This window comes from Paroedura picta, chromosome 3 (genome assembly GCF_049243985.1).
Source record: "Paroedura picta isolate Pp20150507F chromosome 3, Ppicta_v3.0, whole genome shotgun sequence".
NCBI lineage: Eukaryota > Metazoa > Chordata > Lepidosauria > Squamata > Gekkonidae > Paroedura > Paroedura picta.
Window position 1 is genome coordinate 114642683 of NC_135371.1, and position 22962 is coordinate 114665644.

The 22962-nt window shown below is 41.6% G+C and overlaps 1 long non-coding RNA gene across 1 annotated transcript; it reads right to left on the minus strand.

Moving 5' to 3' along the window:
- Positions 1 to 554: 554 nt before the first annotated feature.
- On the minus strand, positions 555 to 22108 carry LOC143831295 (uncharacterized). The gene is made up of 3 exons (XR_013228800.1): positions 22073 to 22108; positions 21885 to 21979; positions 555 to 811 (listed from the first exon to the last, which is right to left on the minus strand). It is a non-coding gene; the product is annotated as an uncharacterized LOC143831295 (long non-coding RNA).
- Between the last annotated feature and the right edge of the window lie 854 nt (positions 22109 to 22962).

The window sequence follows — 22962 nt, forward strand, 5'->3', positions numbered from 1 at the left end:
CCTTTAATTTTTAAATGGGCATTATTTTTGATGGGAAGACCTGTCCTCTGAACTCATGTGCCATCAAATAGTTGGGGTTTACTCTCAATCATGGATGGTAAAACTGTGGCTCTCCCAGATGTTCATGGACTACAATTACCATGATCTCCTGCCAGCATGCTATCAGGGGCTCATGGTAATTGTAGTCTACGGACATCTGGAGATTTGGCCAGCCCTGCTCAAAATAATAGACAATAAGCATCCTCTCTGGAGATTGGAGATCTTGAGTTCATTATTTTCAGACACATTAAGTTATACTACCTTTCTTTCCATCAAAAGGTATTTTTTTAAGAGGGACAATAAGTTAGATAATGAGGCTACATGCCAGAAGATGTAAGAGTGACATATTGTCCTTGTAAATTATTCAGATTTTCTGCAAGGAAACTCTAAGTCAATTGCAGTCATGCAGGTTTAAGTCTCTAACTTTGGTCAGGTGGAAATTATTCTAAATGAGATAGATGGGATAAAATCTGCAATTTAATAGAATGGAAAATATTTACTTTTCATTCACTTCACAAGATCTTCAAATGTAGATTTTTGTATACATTTGCAACATTACCCATGTTCAACAAATCATGTTCTTCTTGATCTCATTGTTCAGTTATTCAACTGAGTTTTACAATTGTATTTTTTCTTTCTTTGCAATGGACGACTGATTATTTTCTGTTTTTTTTCTCTCATTCACTTTGTTGATGCCTATCATTATTCCTCTGATAGCTATGAAATAGGCATGAAAGTAAGTTTCTGGTTGTTTCCAAATCCAAGGGGAAAGCTAAAAGAGAGGGGAAGTACAGTGTCACAACTCATCATACTTACTGAGGCATACAGACACTTCCCAAGAGACATTAAATTTTGTCCAGTTCCAGTTTGTCATTATTACACAAAACAAATCCTAATGGGTTAGCAAAGTCTAACAGGTAGAGCCTCTTGTGGCGCAGAGTGGTAAGGCAGCCGCCTGAAAGCTTTGCTCATGAGGTTGGGAGTTCGATCCCAGCAGCCGGCTCAAGGTTGACTCAGCCTTCCATCCTTCCGAGGTCGGTAAAATGAGTACCCAGCTTGCTGCTGGGGGGTAAATGGTCATGACTGGGGAAGGCACTGGCAAACCACCCCGTATTGAGTCTGCCATGAAAACGCTAGAGGGCGTCACCCCAAGGGTCAGACATGACTCGGTGCTTGCACAGGGGATACCTTTACCTTTACCTTTAACAGGTTTTTAGTTCAAATTGACTTAATCTGGATTATTGAATCACCACCATAAATTTCAGTTCAGAGAGGTAACATAGAATGTCTCTACATCTCTACATCTTTTTCCCAACTGGATACCTCTCCTTCATTCCTAAAATGGAAGTTTCCCCAGGATCTTAGAACCCCCCCCCCCTTCTTTCCTTCAGCCAATCAAAGCATACCTGTTAGTATGCTTTCCAAATCAGGTTGGGGAAACATTGAACTAAAGACATTTACCCAATAATTAGAGCCAGATTTTATTTTTAAAAATTGTACTAAAATTGAATTTGTTTCTTCAAAAGATTCCCAGTTTACACTAATCATAAGTCCTTTCCTCTATGCTTTTATATTGGTCTCTGTGCAGTTATTAACCTATCATGTAGCTGATCATTGCTGGTCCACTCAAAAAAAGAAATGATGTACACTAATCTGATTATGTTTCCTAGGGAGCTCTTTGATTGAACCAATCTGCTGAGGATGCATCTGGCCTCAACCAAGGCCTTTTCAATCTGCTGAGGATCTCTGTCCCCCAATGAAATCCATCAGTTTATTAAGATCAGACTGAAATTGATTGTTGGGAGGGGGTGGACTGGAGGGAATATCAAGCTGAAACTGATTGTTGGTGGGGAAGGGGTGGGCGGGAGGAGGGGAAATTAACAAACGGAAAATTAGGCGAGATCATAGCAAACGGAACAAATGGAGGGCAAATCATCAAGGAACATCAGGAAACATGACCATGGGTGGGAAAAATTAGGTGGGAAATATTGTGTCAAAGAAGAAGAGGTGGGGGGGAAGGAGGAAAAGTAGGGTTAGGTATAAGCGGGGAGAATTGGGTGGGGACACCTGGGTGGGAAAAACGGTGCAGGAAACTTTATGCACATGGGGAGGGGGAGGGGGAGCGGGAGGGATAAGCAGGAAAAATAGGCAGAAGCAGTAGTTTGATGTGGGGAATGTGTGGGGGGAGAGAAGGGGAATTAGGCATTATGAGTTTCCACGTAGATCATCGTGAATTATTACAATCCAAATTGTTCAACCCAAATTATCACAAGCCATGTACTCCAACTATCACAAACCATACCCCTAATCCTACCAGTCATCACCCCAATCAATAATTCCTCCTCCCAAAAGGAATATTACAGCTTTAATATATACTACCCAATCCCCAGAAATAAAAAAAACTAAATAATACCCCCAAACAAACCCAGTCACTACAGTTCCCATATGTTCCACTTACACAATTCAATGAAATTAAACCTTTAAAAGTGCCCCTTCCCCCCTCCCTCCCACCTGAATGGGAGCCAAAAAAATGTACTTGACACCCTAATTAACAAATCAGCTCCAGATTGGGTAACCCTGAGATGTAGCAGATATCGAGGCCATCTCTCTGGAACTCATCCCATCTGAAACAACCAAAATCAAATCAACCCACATGAAATGGAAAAATCCAAACCAACACAACCAAACAAGAATTAGAACCAGGACACAAAACCCTAGAAATCAAGAAGTTGACAGCCCAGGGAGAAAATACATGTCAGTCATGGACAGCTCCCAATCATTGAACCTAATTAAGGGTACAGCAACATCAAAGGGGGACCCAAAGGGTTGGGAATCCCAATAATAAGGGGAAGAGGCAGAGACAGCAGAGGGAGAAGGCTTGACAATATAAGGGGCTTGAGATATGGCCATGCTCGAACTCCTTCTAACCTCTGCCCCATCTCTTGAGCCACTAGGGTGGAGGCAAAGTTAAACAACCTACCTCCAACAAAGAAGCTGTGCAAGGCCAGGTAAATTAACAACAAAGGCTCCACTGCTAGCTTACTTTGCAGAGCAGGGGATAGACCTGGGCAGAGTCAGCACTTATGTTTTTTATTCCATTGTCAATCCTGTTGAATTCAGATCGCTTTGAACTCGAGTCTTCCTCTTCCCCCCCCCATTGAAACAGGAAAGTCTTCTGCACGTGGTTAGGGAGGCTCAGAAGAGGGGGGGGCAAGTGGAGACTCTTTCTTTGTTTTCTTGAACGGGGGGAGAGAATCCAAGAAGTCAGAGGAGGGAGGAAAAAAATCTTTTATTTTCTTGAAGGGGGGGGGGGACGAAGAAGGCACACAAAAAAATCCAAGGCCGACAGAAGTTGAGAGAACTTAGGGGCTTCTCCTTTAAGGCAGGCTTGTCACATGACCACCTGTAGCCAATCATGGGTCCTCGACCACGGAGGGGAACCCAGATTCAAAACAATGCGATTTTCTGAATATATTCAGGATTAAAAGCAGTCTGAGATATGGCACAATAAAGGTAGGGTGACTCCGGATCAATCCTTCTTGCTGCAGAAGGAAAATTTAAATCGCCCCAAATCCAAACAGAAATCACATTCTGTGTAGAGGGCAGGGACTGAATCAATCTGGGGTTGGAATAAAAGCCCCGTGCAGTTTACACCCTGGTGTGTGTGATGGAAACCTGGTCCAGAGATGGCAAAACAGTCACCTTCAAAGCACTAGCCACTGCCAGGTTATCTGTCCACCAGCAGTTGCAGATCATGGGGCAGGGTGTGATAACATCTCCTTCAGGGCTCTCATTGCGCCAACAACCCCAGGAATTGAGTATGATGGCCTTGGGTGGGGCACAACCAAGAGTGTAAAGGTAAAGGTATCCCCTGTGCAAGCACCGGATCATGTCTGACCCTTGGGGTGATGCCTTCTAGTGTTTTCATGGCAGACTCAATACCGGGTGGTTTGCCAGTGCCTTCCCCAGTCATTACCGTTTATCCCAAACATACATTAACCCAGAACCTAAGCTGTGGTTCTCAAATATAAGTGAGTTTCTTTTATTACAAATATTTTATGGATGCTTTTCAGTACTTTGAATTGTAGCTCTAAGTACTCTTATCACTTAAAACAATAATCCCCCAGCAGGAGATTGCTACACACTGAGTTACCATCTTGTGAACAACTGCAGGAAAAATCATTCAAACAAAGGGGAGAACAAATAATAAGTTTTGGTGAATCATGCAGAAATGTCTTGAGTAACAAATCCAATATTTAGCCACAAGTTCCATTTCCCTTGATGGTCAAATGGGGAGAGGAAGTCTTAACCTGAGAGGCTTTCTCCTTCAGGGCCCTTCCTGTGCCATCAATACCAGGCATTGAATGTGTTGGCCTCAGATGGGGATCAGTTCAGAGTGTGGCCATCTGGTTAGTGTACCATATGCCCAGTGCACCCCCAGATGCCCTGCTGGAGGTGATGGTGGCCTGAACACTACAGTTCCCCAGACTATTAGTTCCAGGGGACTAACATCCATGCTGAGCTGCTGTTCTCTAGAAGTGGGCAGGACCTGGTATCAACCATGTGACACTAGGGCTCTCACAGTTTGTTCTTGGCCCCATCCATCAAGCAGGCCACACCCTGGATATCATCCTGGGAGGAATGGATGGGATGCAGCTCTCAAGAGCTCTCAAAAGCTTATTCCACCAGGAACCTGGATGTGATTCTGGATGCTTCCCTCACAATGGAAGCCAGGTCACAAAGGAAGCATGGCTGGCATTTTACCTTCTCCACTAAACCAATCTACTAGCACCCTACCTGGCCCCAGAGCACCTAGCCACAGTGATCCATGCAACGGTCACCTCTAGCCTGGACTTATGTAACTTGCTCAACACAGGCCTTGACCTGGAAACTACAGCTGGTCCAAAACACAGCAGCCAGAGGTCTCACAGAAACACCATGGAGGTCCCACATTCAGCCCATTCTCCGTCAACTATAATGGTTGCCAGTTGAATTCCAGATCAGTTCTGGTAATTACCTTTAAGGCCATACATGGTCAAGGTCCAGTGTACCTGAGGGACTGCCTCCCAGCCATGCCCCTCAAAAAACTCTACGTTCTGCCACCACCAACTGGTTAATTATCCCTGGACCGAAAGAAGCCGACCAGGCCTCAACCAGGACCAGAGCCTTCTCTGTTCTGGCCCCCACCTGGTGAAATGAACTCCTGGAGGAGATCAGGGCACTGACGGAGCTAAAGCAGTTTCACAGTGCCTGCAAAAAGGAGCACTTTCACCAGGCATTTGGTTGAGGCCGAGTGGAACCAGCAACATTTACAGGGCTCCTGCTCCCTCCCAGAAACCCATTAATGTGTTCTGCCCCTGGACCTGTTTTCACTCTTATAATTACTTCTGTTACCATTATTAATGCCAATTATAATTGTTGTGGTTATCTATATATTATGGAAAATCTAATTTCCTTGTATTGTTTCTATATTCTATGTAGACCATCCTGAGCCTCAGGGGAAGGCAGTATAAACAAACAAACAAACAAACAAACATATAAATAAATAAATAGTGTCCTGACAGATAACAGACTATTTTGCCCCCCAAAAGAAAATAGTTGACAGTTATAATAAATGACAAATAGAATCATAGAGTTGGATGGCATCTCCTGGGTCATCTAGTCCAACCCCCTGCACTATGCAGGACACTCACAACCCTATTGCTCAATTGTGTGCCATCATCATAACCAGTTCACAGTAACTCCAGGACTTTGGGGTTTTCAAAGCAAAAGATGAGCTGTGGTGGTTCGCCATTGCCTTCCTCTGCCTAGCATCTCCAGTCTACTCTGGTGGTCTCCCAACAAAGTACTAACCATTATTGACACAGTTTGCCTTCCCAACTCTGACTGGGATAGTCAGGCCAACATAATACATAGGAAGGTAAATTAAAAAGGAAGGAAAGGACCCAACACCACAGAAACACACAGCATATTTAACCTCAAATTAACTTAAAAAGATAATGCACTGTGCAAAATGGATAAACAATCCCATCTCACACTCCACATCCTTACAAAGCCCTAGCTGTTGTATTTTGAGCCCAGGAAGAAAGGAACATGTGGCTTCATGTAACATCCATACAAGACACAATTGTGTCCAAAATCAAAGACAAAATGGTAAATACTTTCATTCTTTGTGGTCCAGTGGAAATTTCCTTTATAGCACATTGTCTTTCCTCATACTGCTGTGAGAGGCACAACATGACATGCAATATTTGGCAGCACTGAACAGATGAAAGAACTTAAATAAAGGAGAAAAATGCATGTGATCAAGGACAACCCAGATGTCTTAAACCAAAGGACAAAAAAGTAAGTGGCAGAAAGAGTCATAAAACTGTTGTAATATTCAAGCAATCTTGGAAAAATAGATTTTTCTTATTTTAAAAAAAGACACCGGCCCAAGGAAACACAGATCAAGGTTCCGAGAAAGTTAATTGGGTTTATTTCACTAACATAAAACATAACACTGCTTTATTTTTATTTATTCATTTGTTGTTAACAGTGTGCTGTGGATTATTTCCCGTTTAATACCTTCAAGTAATAGCAGGGTCATTGTTAAATCCCAAGGGATAAAATGTCAGTAAGTTGTTTACATTGCTTATCCAAGATTTTAAAAATTGAAATGTATCCACTGCTTCTCTGGGAAGCTTTTTTCTAATGTGATTTCTATTAGGAGGCAGACAGGAAGTTAACACAATTTCAGAATCTACTTTTCTTTTAGAAAAGCTTGTAATTCAAAGTGAGGCTTTTCATCAGTCTTCCAGATACAGTCCTTAGTTGCTGGATTAATTGTAGAAAGACTACTTGTGGTTTTGTTTCAAATCCCCTGAGATATTTTTAAATCTGGTGGGCAGTGAGACTGCCATCTGTTTTGTGGGCTGATGGTTGTTCCTTACTGAAATGATTAAAACTCATAAACTCAGCTGCTTGCGATCACATTTAGAAACATGGGCTTTGCTTCTGATCTACCTTTCACATCTTCCGCCATTTTTTAAAAATAAATTACCACCACACCTGCAACCAGTTGGCAGAACAATGTGAGTAAACTGTCTATCTTCAATGAGTGGCATGGAAGTTACATTTTTGCATCTTTTAGTCAGAGAATCATTCCAGAAATGGAGCCCTTAAAAAAAGAAGCTTTCAATAATGCAAAAGCAATCTTCAGTGTCTTCCTGCTGCTATAAATGCAAATTGGTCAGAATTTACTGCCGAAGTTCAATGTGTTACTTCTCTGGGCTAGTGAGGAGCATACATGTTTATACCTGGAATAAAGCTGAGCATCTCCTTTTACAATCCTCTTCCTGAGGACAAAAGGGAGAAGGAGGCCACATGAGTGATGATTCCACATGCCCAAGGAAGCAACCCACAACCTAAGCTCATTTCATTTAATTTCCCATGTTAAGGTTGGTAACTTAACATCTTCTGCAGCATCTCTGTAGTTGCGAATCTTTCCTCTTGGGAGATGGTCCCTGACTGAAATAGCAGGCATTAAATAACTCAGATAGCAACTGGCTGACTAATTCCCAGGAAGATTGTGGAAAGCTCTTTCTCCACAGATCCAATAGAATGGTCTGCCCATGGTCTGCCCATAGGCCATTAGAGATGAGAGCTGGATTTACAAAATAATGCGTTTTGGAAAAGTTGAAGAAAACCTCCCATGGTGGATGGTTTGAGGGAAAATGTAAGAATGTCAGGTGGAATATTCAACCTTCTATTTTGTTTGTTCAGAGAACATATACTGGCACTCAGTGTGCCCCCAAAATGTATGCTCATTAGATTGATTGCATATAAAACAAAACTCTCCATCTTGTGGTAGGACTCAAAGAAATGGGCCTGCCTGCAGTGTCATTCCATGTACTGTATCCAGGCATCAAAACTGTCATTAAGACTTACTAGTACAGGATAGATTGGTAGTCCTACACTAGAAGAAGCAGGGATTTGCACACATACCCAGCCATCACTCTTATTGTATATACATTTCAGACTCTTTTAACCTTGTGGCCAGGGACAATTTAGGCATTATTGACAGAGGGATCACTTATTGTTGGTGACAGCAGCAACAGCAGCAAGAACAAGGTGGAATTCATTTTTCCATTTTTATAGTATGCATTTTCTTCACAGTAACAATGCTGAAAAAGGCAAATGTAAGGTCAGGGAATGTATATTTACCTTTACTGACATCCCACAGAAAATCATCACAAGGATTGATTTGCCAGTGTCCATTCAGCTCTGGATATTGTTTGCAATTTTGGATTCTCAAGAGGGTTACTACTAGGCATGCACCCCCCAAAAAAAATTCAGAGCATTTCTGGTTTTGAGGAACCCATTAAAGGGCTATTCTAATTAGTTGATTCAGATCTAGCTTCAGCCAAATTGATTTGGACATCTCCAAAGCGATTTGGCCATTAAAGTCAATGGTGAATGTTTCAAGTTTCCATAATCTCTGTTGCCTGGTTGGGGCGGGGGGAGGCAGTTAGAGGCTCCAGTCTTTTGAGATAGCTTCAGGAGACTCTTCTCTGACTCCCCACAAATTAAAAAAAATTGGACAAGGGGGTCCAATTCTAGGGGCTCCCAAAGAGGGTATCCCCATCCTACCTCCATTATATCCTATGATGAGAAAAAATAGACTCTCTATTCTGATCATAAATTCTCACCATGGGCCATAATTGTACATTTAATTTCTCACTGATGTACCTTAACCTTTCTCATAAAGATTGTGCCAACAGAAGTCTGTACTTGATACGGTGGTGGAAAGTCACAGCCAATTGATGGCAACCTCTGGGCTTTGCAAAGCATAAGACAAATGGAGATGGTTTCCTATTGCATGCCTTTGCGTTGCAACCCTAGACCTAGGTGATCTCCTATCCAAGTGCTAGCCAGGGCCAACTCTCCTTAGCTTCCAGGATCTGATAAGATCAGGCTAGCCTGAGCCATCCAGGTTAGGGCAGTGTTATATAACACTATCTAACTGAACCTGAAGTCCTTCAGCAGGCCTAAACCCATGTACAGGGATCTGTTGCACAACTCTAATATTTTCTTTAAGTAACTTCTACAAGAATCACAATGCCAGTTATAAATTATGAACAGAAGAAATTTTGATCCACCCATTTGCATTTCAGAATCAATAATTATAACGCATCTGAATGCAACCCAATCAGTCTGCTAAATCAGGGCAAAAAAAAAGAGGAAAACATACATCTTCTCATATTTCTTTGCTGATCTCCTTGTCTTTAGGGATGATGAATAAAAACATTTCATTTATTGAACACAGGAACTGTTATAAATGAGGATGTGAAACTTGATTCCTAAAGGTCATGACAAGTTGGTTGACTGCTTGTAAGACAAGGAGAATTAGAAAGGCATGAATGAACAGTACTGTGAATTAAGGCAAACTGACAAGAAAAGTGTAGGTTGACAGCTGCTTCCCAGCTGTACATTCTAATTGCTTTGAACTTCTTTATTTTAGAATCAGTAATAAAGTTCTTGCTTCTCTAAGCTAAAAGAAAACAGAGTATTCAGGGAAAGAAGGGCACAGACAGCCAAGTGTTGCTGCAATACAGGATTTCCCAAACAAAATGAACAGGTTTTCCATTGGAAGAGCAGTACATGACACTCAGAAGGGTGAAACATGTGTGAATTCTTATTTCTTGAATAATTAGGGTTGACTGCACCAGCTTAGGGTTTCTGGAGATATTGCAGGTGCGGACTGGGTGGGGCTTGGAGAAAGGACGGACCTCTACAGGATGTAATACCATGAAGTTCACCTGCCAAAGCAGCCATTTTCTCCAAGAGAATGGTCGGAAGATCAGTTGCCATTCCAGGAGATTATTAGGCCCCTCCTGAAGGCTGGCAACCCCATGAATAATCAATTGTGCAAGTGTTAGAGCAGTGTAATGCATGTGAAAAGGGCTCATAGAAAATAGAAGAAAGAGCAATGGGTTGAATCTCATGGATCACATATCTTTTCAGCTTTACACTTCTACTCACAAAGATCACATATCTTTCCAGCATTACCCTCCCCCCAACAATCCTTTCTGATCCTAAAATCTGATTCCTGTAGACTGATAGTTATGTAACATCATGCCATGAGTGGAAGCTGTGAAATTGCTCCCTTCTTCTGGTAACAGAGCTCCATTGACAGAAAAGTCAAAAACAGTCAACTAATCAAACAACCTGCCTCTCAGTACAAATGTAAAACAGGTGATGAGTCACATGGATGTCCTGGGCTACTGCAGATCCCACTGGTACAACCTACAAAAGACCACAGGATAGTAACTCCGGCCTAAAAACTAGAAATAAAGACCACTTGGCCTTTTGTTCTTCAGCTCAAAATTAAAGCCTTCAGCTTTGGCCAAGCCATAGCCTGACATATCTGAAAAATGGAGGGCAAGTTATTTAACTCAGGTCTTATTTATGCAGTCACATGCAGCTTGGTGACCTTGATAGTTCTCTCAGGGTTCGGGGTATATGTTGTGAGGAGAGGAAAGGTAGACAATTGTAAGTCATATTGAGACCCATTGAGTAAAAGTAGAGTAAAACACCCAGATAGTGTTATCATTGTTATTTAGATGTTGTCAGTTTTTCCCGTCTTTGGCAGCAAAAAAATTATGATTACATGAACAAACTGAAAACCTTAAAAAAATGAAAAATGCATTTTTTTGGTGCCCCTATTCCAAAACTGCTTTTCTTGAGGGGAAAAAAAGTCTATTGGGTTATTATTGTATATGTTTGTATGCTGTAACTATGTAGGGAAGATGTCTGATATTGAGTATGGTCAGCCAGTAATCAGTCAGTAATTTTTACTACTTTCAACAGGTATTCTGTGTCTAGAAGAACGAGCATTATGTGTTAAGTATATGGTAACAGCTACAAGGATTCTATATGCTTTAAGATGGACAAAAGAAACTCCACAAGACCTTATGGACTGGTCAAACAAAATGGCTGTATATGTGGCAATGGCACAACTTGCATATTTGATACACAACTGACTAGCATCAGACTTCAGAAGAAAATCTTATCTTAGACTATATTGACTATATAGATCAATAAAACAAGATGGAAAGGAATAACTGAGTTGTTTTGTATTAGAAAATAATAGTTTAATGTCTTTAAGAAATAATCATTCTGTAATATGCAATATAAGCAATATATTTTTAAATAAAAGTTATAAAAAAGAAAGCATTATGTGTTCAACAACACTTCAACTCTCCTTTTTTGTTACATAAAATGAAGTGTTGTCTTTTCAGCAGCTTTTATGAAACATTAATCTGTTCTAATGTATCTCATAGAAAAACCCCATTGCACATTAAATGTGAAGCATCCTGTTATCATACAAACACGCAAACATTTTTTGAATCCTACTTTATACCTGAAATGCTTTGCTAGCAAAAACTGATATACGTTAATGGACTGTCAAACAATGAAAGCAAGGACAGAAGAGAGACATTCTGAGCAATGTAATTTTTTGGTACTGACATAACTTCATTAAAAGCCAACTATTTTCCTCCTTCCCCTTATAGTCCCCCGTTTTGTCCACTATGCTGTTTCAGAGGAACAAGACTGCGGATCTCAGTGGGGAAAGTCCCACTTTGTAGGGTTTGCAAATGGTTACATACATACTACATATTGACCATAGGATTGTGTGACATGGACTGCAATTGATGTTGCATTGCTGTGATTTTTGAGCTGAGCATATTATTTGGGATACAGGAGATTTTCTCAGCTCTCAAAAGAAAGTGAGAATGGTCACTTTGCTCATTATTTTTAAGGCTATCACTTCCCATCTTGGCTGTTTTTATGTCCAAGTGAGGACTTCACTGAAGGACAACAAAGCCAACTGAGAGAGAGGAGAGTCCTTTCTGGATCCTTAACATCCTTAACAACAGAAGCCAAGAATAGAATTCATCAAAGTGCATGATGAAGGTCAATGTAAAAGAGCATTAGCAAGCTCAAATAAGTCCTATCCATCACACAAATAATGTACCATTTTCTTTGTGTTAAAAAACTAATTTGGAATTAATGTCATTTTTGGTATTGTTCAGTGGTATCCTTTTCTGTTAACATTTTTTTTACTAATTTTTAGCAAGTCCTTCAGAGGGCTGTTTTCAAGCTGGTCCATCAACATTATTTTTCAAAATTCCTAATGCAAAATGAACTATTCTGGGTGGGACCAATGATATTCCTTGAGTACTTAGTGTGAGTTCATGCTGAAATTTTAGGCACAATCAGGTAAGTACTGATTAAGTATTCCTGAGCATAAATGAGAAAATTGCTGTAGAAAGATATACTTTCAGTACTCATCAACATGTATAATAACGTAAACACAGGGAGACCTTTTTAAAAAATGAGCACTCAAATTTTAAGAGTTTTTTCCTACTGTGAAAAAGACTTGAGAATGTTCATCTCCTTGCTTCTTGAAACACTTTGCAGCCCTCAGCAAAGGGGAGGAGGTAGGGAGGAGAAAGAGAACATAAATGTGCACAGAGATCTGAATGGGTTAAAATAGGACACAGCTTTTCAGATTACAGCCAATGGAGCACTGCCATGGCATAGGCCATGAATCTAAGCCTCAGGTGACCTACCTGTCAGTCAATGAAACTCAACCCCAGCTTAATTTCAGGGTAACCTGGAATAGCAACTAAGAAGACCCACATGGGTTCAAGCCTCTGTATACAGTATATACTCGCATATTCCAGCACAGTTTTTAGTATTTAAAAGACCTCCTCGGCTTATACGCAGGTAATTGATTAACAGCCTGCCCCCAGCCAGCCAATAGCAGCATTGCATCTGCAACCTGAGTACTTTGCAAGTGAGCTAGTGGCCTCCAGTTAACCTTTGCCTTCTGCAAAGATCTTAAAAACTTAGCTCTTTGCAAGTGAGCTAGTGGCCTCCAGCTAACCATTGCTTTCTGCAAATATCTTGAACGCTTACTCTGGCAGCTTGTAGGACATCAATGGTTTAACTGAGGGATTCTGATATTTTTCCCCTTGTTTTCCTAATCACTTCTTCCAAACTATTCTTTTGGTTTCTGAGGGTGGGTGTGGTGGGTTTTCGGAGTGCTTTGGGATTTACTGTTTCCCCCCCCCCCAGTGTTTCTTCTTTTATCTGAGGCAGCATTGTTTGCCTTTTCTTCTTGGGGTTGTGTTTCTTTTAAAAGTTGATTTTTACAGTTCTTTCTTTGTTTTCAGTTTTACAGTTCTTTCTTTTAGTATTTTGTTCGGGGGGGGTACTGTAGCCCCCAGTTTGGTAGCTGTTGCACTTGTTGTAGTAGGTTGCCAACTTTGGGTACTATTGTTCTGCTCTGGTTTGCTGGCCTGGGGGGCACTGTTTCTTTTTCCTGCCAGAGCTGTTCTCACAGAGCAGTTCTGTCAGTGCTCTCTCAGGGTGTCTGGCATCAAGAGAGGAAGGGAAGGAGGGCGGAGCCATGGCACTTGGATAGCTCGAATACTGCGAGCTCCTGTTCCACTGAGGGTCAATCACTGCTGTGATTGACAGAATCGGGTTTTGGGTACGCAAACCCACCTACCATCTTCTCAGGAATTCCTTGTGAATCTCTGGGGCCTTTCTGTTCCGCAGGGAATTTAATACTCCCTGGAACATAAGCTCAGTGTGCACAGGGTCCAGCAAGTGCCGTTCGCCATTTTAAAACTTTCGTCTTTTCTTACAACTCTGCAATCTACACAGCTTTTACTTTAATCTTCAAAGCTAATTGGATTCTTCCTTGCAAGACTTCTGACTCATCACAACTCTGGAGTGAAAACAACTGGCAGATATCGGATCGAGCCTACAAACAGTGAGTGGGGGTTTCCCCCGGCACCTTCTCCCTTTGGAACAAACTCTCGGCGTGAAGAGCTGCTCTCCTTAATTTAAGCAGCTAGAGTGACAAGGAGATAAGTGGGAGAAGGTAGAGAAAGGGGCTAAGACAGCCAGAACACCCCCTCACCATTGTTTATAAACCGGAGATTGAAAAAGCAGATATAAGGACTTCGCGAGAGTTCTGCGAGAGTTCTGTGCCAGAACGAGATTTCAGGCTTGGAAAAGCTTCAACAGGTCATCAAAGCGACGGACGACAGCTGGTGAAGAAAATAGTTTCGGTTTCCCATTGGCAACTACAGGGACTAGTGTGTGCAAAGAGACAAAATTTTATCTGGAGTGCTATTTTTGGTCTTGTCTTTCTGCTTTGCTCTACAATCGCTCCTTGTTTTTTAACTGTCTTTTGGCTGATTTCCCAGGACTCTGAGTTTTATAAGGAGGGACCTCTACTGATTATTTGCAAAATCGCAAATATATTTTGGAAACAACATATGCATAATTGATTAAGTCTAACAAAACTCCAAACCTGGAACATGTTTTCGTTTAAAAAATTTGCATATCTTCTAGAGAAACAAACACAAGACCTGAAAGAATCTATAAATGGCTCACTTAAAAATATGCTCATGGAGTTTAAAGGTATTAAGGAAGAAGTCTCCAACAGGAATGATGAACCAATAGTAGTGGCTGATGATAGCTCTAAACAAGGTGGAAAATTATCAGCAGAAGAGGAATCTGAAATTATGGAGATGGAAAAGGGGATGTCAGAGTCTTGCAGCTCAGATAAGGACACCCTACCTGAGAAGATATATAGCCACTCCAAAGCAACAATACACAAGAATCAATTAAAAGACATATGGATCTGCGGTGAAAGCAATCGATTGAAAGGAGCTTCATGGAAAAACATCGGTACTGATATTGGAGTCCAGGAGGTACAACTGCTTCAAGATTTATCGATGTGTACTCCGAGGGAAAGACTACAACTGTACTTTCCCAGCGAAAGACCAATAGGACAGAACATTAGTCAACGGGAGCCACAAGACGTAATAAGCCTCGATATGAGACCCCCTTAAGAAACTTGGGGAATGGAAATGTAACACAGTGGTTGAAATTCTTTTCCTCTTTTCCCTCCTTTATGTAGCCATATAGGCAATATAACTAGTTAAGAAGTTAATCTGGGGTCTAAGATCTTTTAAGTAAGCTGAATTTGTATTATTAAACCTAATTTCGCAGTGTCTATCAGCCCAAAATCAAAGCATAACTAAAAGAAGACACCTAATGGAATGGGCTTATATTACAGTGTGGGGTTTTAGATTTCCTATGATAGCTGAATTTGAATTATCTAACATATCTCTGTAGTGACTTTCAGCCTAAATTTAAAGCATAACTAAAAGGAGGTTTCTAACTGAGGAGGTGTAAATATAACTAACGAAAAATCTATTCTACTAATTAATGAAGACTCCATTTTATTATTTCTGGTATTAACAATGTACACTTATATATATTTGTTTCTCTTCTTTCCGTACAACTAAGCAGGCTTATTTTTTTTTCCTTTTTCCCTTTCTCTAGTGGAACTGTGGAGGGCTCTAGGAATACGTTAAGTATAAACTGTTTATGATTGTTAAAACTATCAGAAACTATGCAAACAAATGTTGAAATGATGGTAACAAGGTAGACTTCTCTTTTTAAATGTGGTGCAAACGTGAAAAAGTCTATAAAAAGTCTATAAGCTTTGGGTAAAAGTCCATAATATTGTAGCCAGTCTTATAATCTTAAATGGAGAGAAGAGGGTTTTTAAGATTGAAACGGAGAACCAAAATGTTTTTCCACAGTGCTTCCTAACCCACATACAGAGCTTCTTCTTCTATGCGACGACGGCAGCAAAACTAGAATTGGCCAAGAAATGGAAAACACAAGAACTACCCTCGACAGAAGACTGGCTGAATAAACTAGCTGATCTTGCCAAGATAGCCAAACTGACACTAATAGTTAACGGAAGAATAGAAGAGGCCTTTCAAGAACAATGGGGCCCTTACCTGAACTATTTACAAAAGGGATTAAAATGGGGAACCAAGTGTATCAAATGAAGAGCATAGCTCTCCTTTTCTGTATTAACAATGTAGATTGCATGTATCTCACTGTCTTCAACTTTGGAAAAATAAAATAAAAACTTTCTATAAAAAAAAAGAGAGGAAGGGAAGGTAATTGTAAGCCACTTTGAGATTCCTTTGGTTAGTGAAAAGCGGGGTACAAAAACCAGCAGCTATTCATCCTCTTGACTTTTCGGTATTTGTTGGGCGGGAAGCTGGATGGGAGAGCCTATGATGATGGAGCATGGATTAAGCACTTAGGTCACCCTGTAAATTTACCAGTAGTCTGCTGCATTTCCCACCCTTGGCTTATATGCGTGTCAATAAATTTGCCCGGATTTTGTGGTAAGATTAAGTGCCTCGGCTTATATGCGAGTGTATACAGTACTTCCTTTTCCACCTGGGATGGGAGCCCCTGAGCTGGGCATGCAGCTGCAGGGATCCATCCCCAAGACCCCTTGAAGGAATCCTCACCCAGGAGAGGCAGGCATGCAGATGCAGCCTTCCTCCCACAATAGATTCAGCCCAGTGCCTGAAATTGCAATCAGAGGTAGATGGATGCTGCTCAGCTTCCACCAAAAATTCCTACAGCTGCAAACAAGAACAACAGTTGTTGCAAATCCAATGGCCTCAAAGGTCCTGCTCCCCACATGGCAGGTGAATCCCATCTACTCTGTACTGAATCACCTACCAGGTGGTGGATAACAGAGCAACCTGCTGCCTCCATGAACTATCCTAAGGGACAAGTCAGCCAATGAAGAAAATCCTTAAGACAGTATTGCATAATGAGAAAAATGGTTTTGGGGACAGAATTAAACTGATAAGTACTAAATATTTAACATGAATCTCTCAAGAAGCATACATTTTTTTTCATTTTGAAAAACTGCCTTAAGTACTTTTCTCATTGGCTGGTATGTCCTGTCCATTGCAGTAATGGTACAGTTTACTATTTTTTCCCCACAGTGGACAACCAGGAACCCAAGAAAGCCCACAAGCCGGCCAGGTTATACCACTGAGGTTATTCCTCCTTGAGCAACTGATTTCAGCAACATGAGGGAGGAGTTCCCATCCCCTGAGCATTTTGGTTGTTCAAATTTGGCTATTTTGTTTTCAGTTGCTTTCCAATTATCACGGGCAGAGGATTTAGCGTATTTGCTATTATCTCTCTCTGACTCTCCATTTTCATTGAGCTTCCTGCTCAGATCTCTTCCCTAAGTAAATTCAGATCCTTTCTGTGCATATGTCAAATTAGAATTTCTGGCCTCACTTTACCGTTTAAAGAAAACCTAATTTACCCAATCAGTTAGTGACTGAGAGATCCTCTGTGAGCTCTCCAAAATTTGTTTTCACAATCCTGGAAATGTTTTGTAATCTGCAAACTTCATCACTTTACACATTAACCCCAATTCCAATCATTTAGGAATAAATTAAATAGCATGGTCCTAAAATAGATCTCTAAAAGTCCCCTCTGTTTCATTCTGAGAATTGTCGATTTATTCTTATTTTCTGCTGCTTGTTGTTTAACAATAATCCACCACAGGACCTTTATCTCCACATGACCTTTATCTCTTATCCTCCTTTCATCCCCTGCCATTTTGACAGATGGCTGCCAGCTAAGATTAGGTAAAGCTATCATCTTAGCTACTCTGAAGGTAAATACCCAAAGGTTCTTGCTGGAAACCGAATCATTGGCTAGACTGATCTTTTCAGCAAGGTGTTGTGCTTTGCTAAGGGGTGTTTGTTTTTTAAGCACTGAGCTTTGTGGCAACTTTATAACAGTTTTTCAGCCTTGCAGTCCTGCAAAATTTCAGGTAATAATTGATGCTATATTGGCCTAGATCCAGTAATGTGCAAACAGAAACAGTCTTAGTACAGTTCTGCTTGTAAAAGATCTATGCAACTCTTAGTGCTTTCCTCTCTCTATATTGTAGTGCCCAGAAATTCATTATGCAAGATCTTGCACAGGTGGAAAAGAAAGAGGGGATACAATGTTTGACAGGCCAAGCAGCTACCATAGCCTCTTTTGATACCCTTTTACTTGTTCAAGAGCTCTGGCACAAGCAGAAACTTTGTGCAGAATAGTGCAGCTGGGACTCAAAAAAGTCTGCTGGTTGGTACAGTGGACGGCTGCCTGGAGATGGATGTGACTGTCCTGGCTTCCCTATCACTGTGCAAAAGGCATATGTCAGCATCCTCACACCAGTGGGGCAGGGCGGATCCTACAGTGGCTATAATAGGTATTTTGCCCCCTGGATGCTGAGCAGACAGCTTCCCTCCTTCCCACCCTAGGGGTTTTATGGTTAATTTGTTGGTTAAAATTATCATGAGTACATTATTAAGGTTAAGAAGTTTGTCACGGCTGTGGCGTTTGAGGTGGCATGGAAATGGATGGAGCTGAGCTGGCTGGGAAGGCATGGAGGGCTCATTTTGCAATCTGGGGGCAGACAACTAAGGTTAGCAGCCTTTGGCTCCCCCCACCAGGGTCGCTTCCCATTAGAGATAGGATTCCAATAGGAAAGGGAATCCATGTTCTCTGCTGAGAATCGGGCTAGTCCCCAGGGCACCTATGGGATCTGGGGGCAATGCAGTCCGCTGACTGCCAGGGCAAGCTCCCTCTCATGATGTGCCAACCCTCCATAAAGAAGGAAATAAAAGCTGGAGCCATGTTAATTGCCAAATTGTCATGTCTTCTTCCAGCCCTTAATGCACTTCTGCAAGTCAACTAACCTCTAAGTCCTTTAAAGGACTATTTTGTTAAATAGTCTTTAAGAACATTCATAATTAAATGATTCATAAGTCATTGTAGATACATTTGCTTGTTTTTGTTGTTTTAGCAACAAAATATAGCGAGTTCAACTAAAAAAAGCCAAAATTACAAATATTCAAAACGGGGTTATTATTATTTGGTTTATTAACTGCCCTATCTCATGAAACTCTTTGGGTAGTTTACAATATAATAAAACATATAAAATATAAATGTAAATACATACATTAAATTACACAATATGAACCATATAAGCAGTATGAGTATCAAGGGAAAGGAAGGGGTCTTATACTGTTTGGTGGGCAGTATTCAGACAGGGAGGATAAAATGGTTCTAGGCTTCAACCATAGGCCTGGTGGAATTTTGCTTGTCCTCCTAGAACAGTGGTCCCCAACCTGCGGGCCGCGGCCCGGTGGCGGGCCCCGAAGGCCATGGCGCCCGGCCGCGGCTCCCTCTCCCCGCCCCCCCGCAGTAAAAAACTTCCCAGGCCGCAAGCTTGCGGCCGGGAAGCTTCTTACTGCGGGAGGGCGGGGAGAGGGAATCGGGGCCGGGCCGCGCCCATGTGGGCGCGGTTCACGGGCGCGGCCCGATGTGCGGGCGCGGTCCGTGGGCGCGGTCCGTTGTGCGGGCGCGGCTCGTGGGCGCGGCCCGATGCGGGGGCGCGGCCCGCGGGCGCGGCCGATGCGTGGGCGTGGCCCGCGCGGCCCGCGGGCCGCGCCCCGATGCCCTGCCGGTCCCCAACCTCAGAAAGGTTGGGGACCACTGTCCTAGAATACTGTGAAATACTATAGAAATAGACTAGAGGAACTGTAAAGCAATCTTGTTTCACACAACAGTGCAAGCTGACTAAAGAATTCTGTGATCATTTAGGTAGATAACAGGCAAATAGATTTCAAGATTGCCTGAAGAAGTTTCAGCCTCAGTAAAATACATTATTTTAGGTTATATGTAATGCATATAGCTATATTGTGTCTTCTTGCTCTAAACAGAAATATGGCTTTGAGACAGAAATAGAAAAATTGATTTTATAGAACTTAATGACTTTGTAAAAGAGCCTCTTGTGGCGCATAGTGGTAAGGCAGCAGACATGCAGTCTGAAAGCTCTGCCCATGAGGCTGGGAGTTCAATCCCAGCAGCCGGTTTAAGGTTGACTCAGCCTTCCATCCTTCCGAGGTCGGTAAAATGAGTACCCAGCTTGCTGCTGGGGGGTAAACGGTAATGACTGGGGAAGGCACTGGCAAACCACCCCGTATTGAGTCTGCCATGAAAATGCTAGAGGGCGTCACCCCAAGGGTCAGACATGACTCAGTGCTTGCACAGGGGATACCTTTACCTTTAATGACTTTGTGTTTATTTAAACCTGTTCCCAGTTTTCTGTGAAGAGATCTTTTTGCAGCTTATACTGTAAGGCACTGACAACAATGGATACACGATCAGATATGTAAATTTCTTTGCTACAAAAAAACCCCTTTGACTTTGTAATTATTGTTTTCATTTTTTGAACAAGATAATATTTTATTGAGCAACCATTATCTATACAGTTTAACAAGTTTACTCAGAGAACATTTGTTACAATGTCTTTTTACTTGAGTAAAATAATATATGAGAGAGAGAGAGAGAACATACATGGAGGAAGAAAAATACAGTTTTATGTTTAAGTGTGTCTGTTACCAGATTGGAAAATCTTGTTATATCAAGGCAAAAAGAATGAAAGATAAACAGTGGTTTTTGTTGTTCCTATGCTCATTTGTCAAATCAAACACAACAGATTAGGGATGGCACAAACATTTCCTTGCCTTGCAGGAGCTTTTGTACCTGTGTGTTACATGAAATTAATTCTTTCCCAGGGTCATGGATATTCAGGTCAGGTAATTAGATGACAAGGGATGGAAACTATGCCTTCCTTAAGGCTCCATGGAAATGTGCATGTTTGAAATATCACCAAGAACACAGACTTAAACAGAGCATACATTTTAAACACATTGTCTTTACATTTAATCACAATAAAGTTCAAGATGCATGCAGACAACTCACTCCCTATCTGATTGGCTCTTCCTGGGTGTGTGCCACCAATAGGTAGAAAGCATTCTTCCGATGAGGGCCAATTGTGGAGCTTAAATGTCTTCCTCTTCTTGCTGCTTACCAGGTGGAAGAAGAGCTGGCCTCTCTGAAAGGCCCTGCTGCTGGTTAGTTGCCCCATCCTCAACCTTTTCCCACCCTCCATCTTTCCCAGGCAATGAAGGGAATCTAGCTGCTTTCTTTGCCTCCTGTGTTGGTCTCAGCTGTCTGCTGAAAGAAAGCACTGATACGCTGACAGGAAGGCAGAGAGAATCAGTATTTTAAAAACAGTATGCCAAGGAACAGACAGAATACAATGAATGTCTTGACTCAGTCTAGTGAGTCAAGGGTATTTTCAGCCAGTCCAAGGGCATCAGTAGAAAGAGCAGGTCACAGATTACTGCAAAGTCGCATCAACAACCTAGACCTTCCAGCCTCAAGTTAATATAGGTTATTAGTAGCCTTACAATCCTCATTCTGTAAGGACTCTCAGGCTTCTACAGTCAGCAGCTGTGTGCTGCTCTACTGGGCTGCACCTACTCAACAGGGTTGTTGTGCTGAGGCAGGAGGGTGAGAACTAGAGACAAGAGTCCATAGTCAAGTCTGGGAGGTCTAGAGCCATAGAAACAATTCACACAACAAGCAGAGTAGGGAGTGAAGTCAAGCTGAGCCAGGGTCAAGAGCCAGATAAACAGTCAAAGCCAAACTATGGTCAGAAGCCAGGGATGAAGTCAGAAGCCAAGTCATAGCAAGAAACATAGTCAAGAGTCAGACCAAAGTCAGGAACCAGGAGTTAGTCAGGTAGAGCTTCACCATAGCAAACTGGAACAAGGAGTTCCATATATACTGGGAAGACAGGCAGGGAATGCATGTGTTGCACCCATGAGACTTTGAGGCAAGGTCCTCCTGAAATACACAGAGCAGAGTGTAGCAGCTGGACCTAACCCTCATCAGAGGAAGGAGGTGTAGCTGGGACCCATCTACTGACAGGCATGCTGATCTTCTGACAGCTGATCTTCTTCGACAATGCTGCTGTTTAGGGCTTCTGGGGAACCAATATTGCAATAAAATATCCAAAATGGACTTACATGGAGTCTTTTATCTTCAGTAATTCTTTATTCTCTATAATTTCACACAAGTCCCGACATGTTTCGCCTTATAGCTTTTTCAAGTGACAGTGGTTCTTGGAAAATACAAATGTAAAATTAGTGGTTGTTCAACAATAATAATTATGTGTATATTAACAAATGAACAAGTAATTGTCATGAATACATACTTCAACTTTATGAAGAAATCTCTTGACAGAGTATCTAAAACAGAAATAAAATATTCAAATTATTCTGAAAACAGAGTAAGTATATTATTTAGTGACTGTAAAGATATAACAAGCTAATACAATATTCTTCATATTTATTTAGGCTCAGTTGGGTTGTACCTTCACTTTGGAGTTTTCTGCCTTGCAGGCCCATCATAAAACATTGTTATGGAATAAAGCATGGAACAAAAAATGCAACCGCAACACAGCCCCTACAAAATGAAACTTTGAAAATTCCTCTTAACTCCACACTGGCTTCTAATAACATGTACCCTTCCTAAAAAATATTCTGAGCACTCTCTGTTAGATGCTTCAGAACTGCCTTCAGCTGAAATCCCTGAAGCATGTGTAGCATTATTCTACTCCCCAGTCCCTCAGTCATGTATTAAAGTGCAGGACACATTGATGTTTATTGGTACAAGGTTTCATTTCTAAACAGTCCTGACAGTCTTTTTCAGACTGTTCATATTGTCCCCATGACATTCACTTGTCCAGTCTGCCATCTCCAGTCAGTTATTGAAAGGTTTCCTGCATAACCAATTGGCACACCCTTTATCCCTTTCTATTTTTATTACTCCCATATCTCCTTTCGGATTTCATCAAAACCACCTGCAAAAACTACCACCTGCTGAAATATACTTTATAGCTGGAACGAATGCATTTTTTACTTTTTGTCACCACTTTCCCTCCTTTGTTGTCTCTCTTGAGTCAAATTACACATTGTGAGCCACACATGGTAAAATCTGTCATTTTGTATTCTGCAAAGTCAAAAGCAATCTTTAAACCTCCCCCCCCCGCTCCAGAGGAGCGGGAGGAATAAAGGAGTAAGGGCAAGTGGGGAGGAGTTAGGG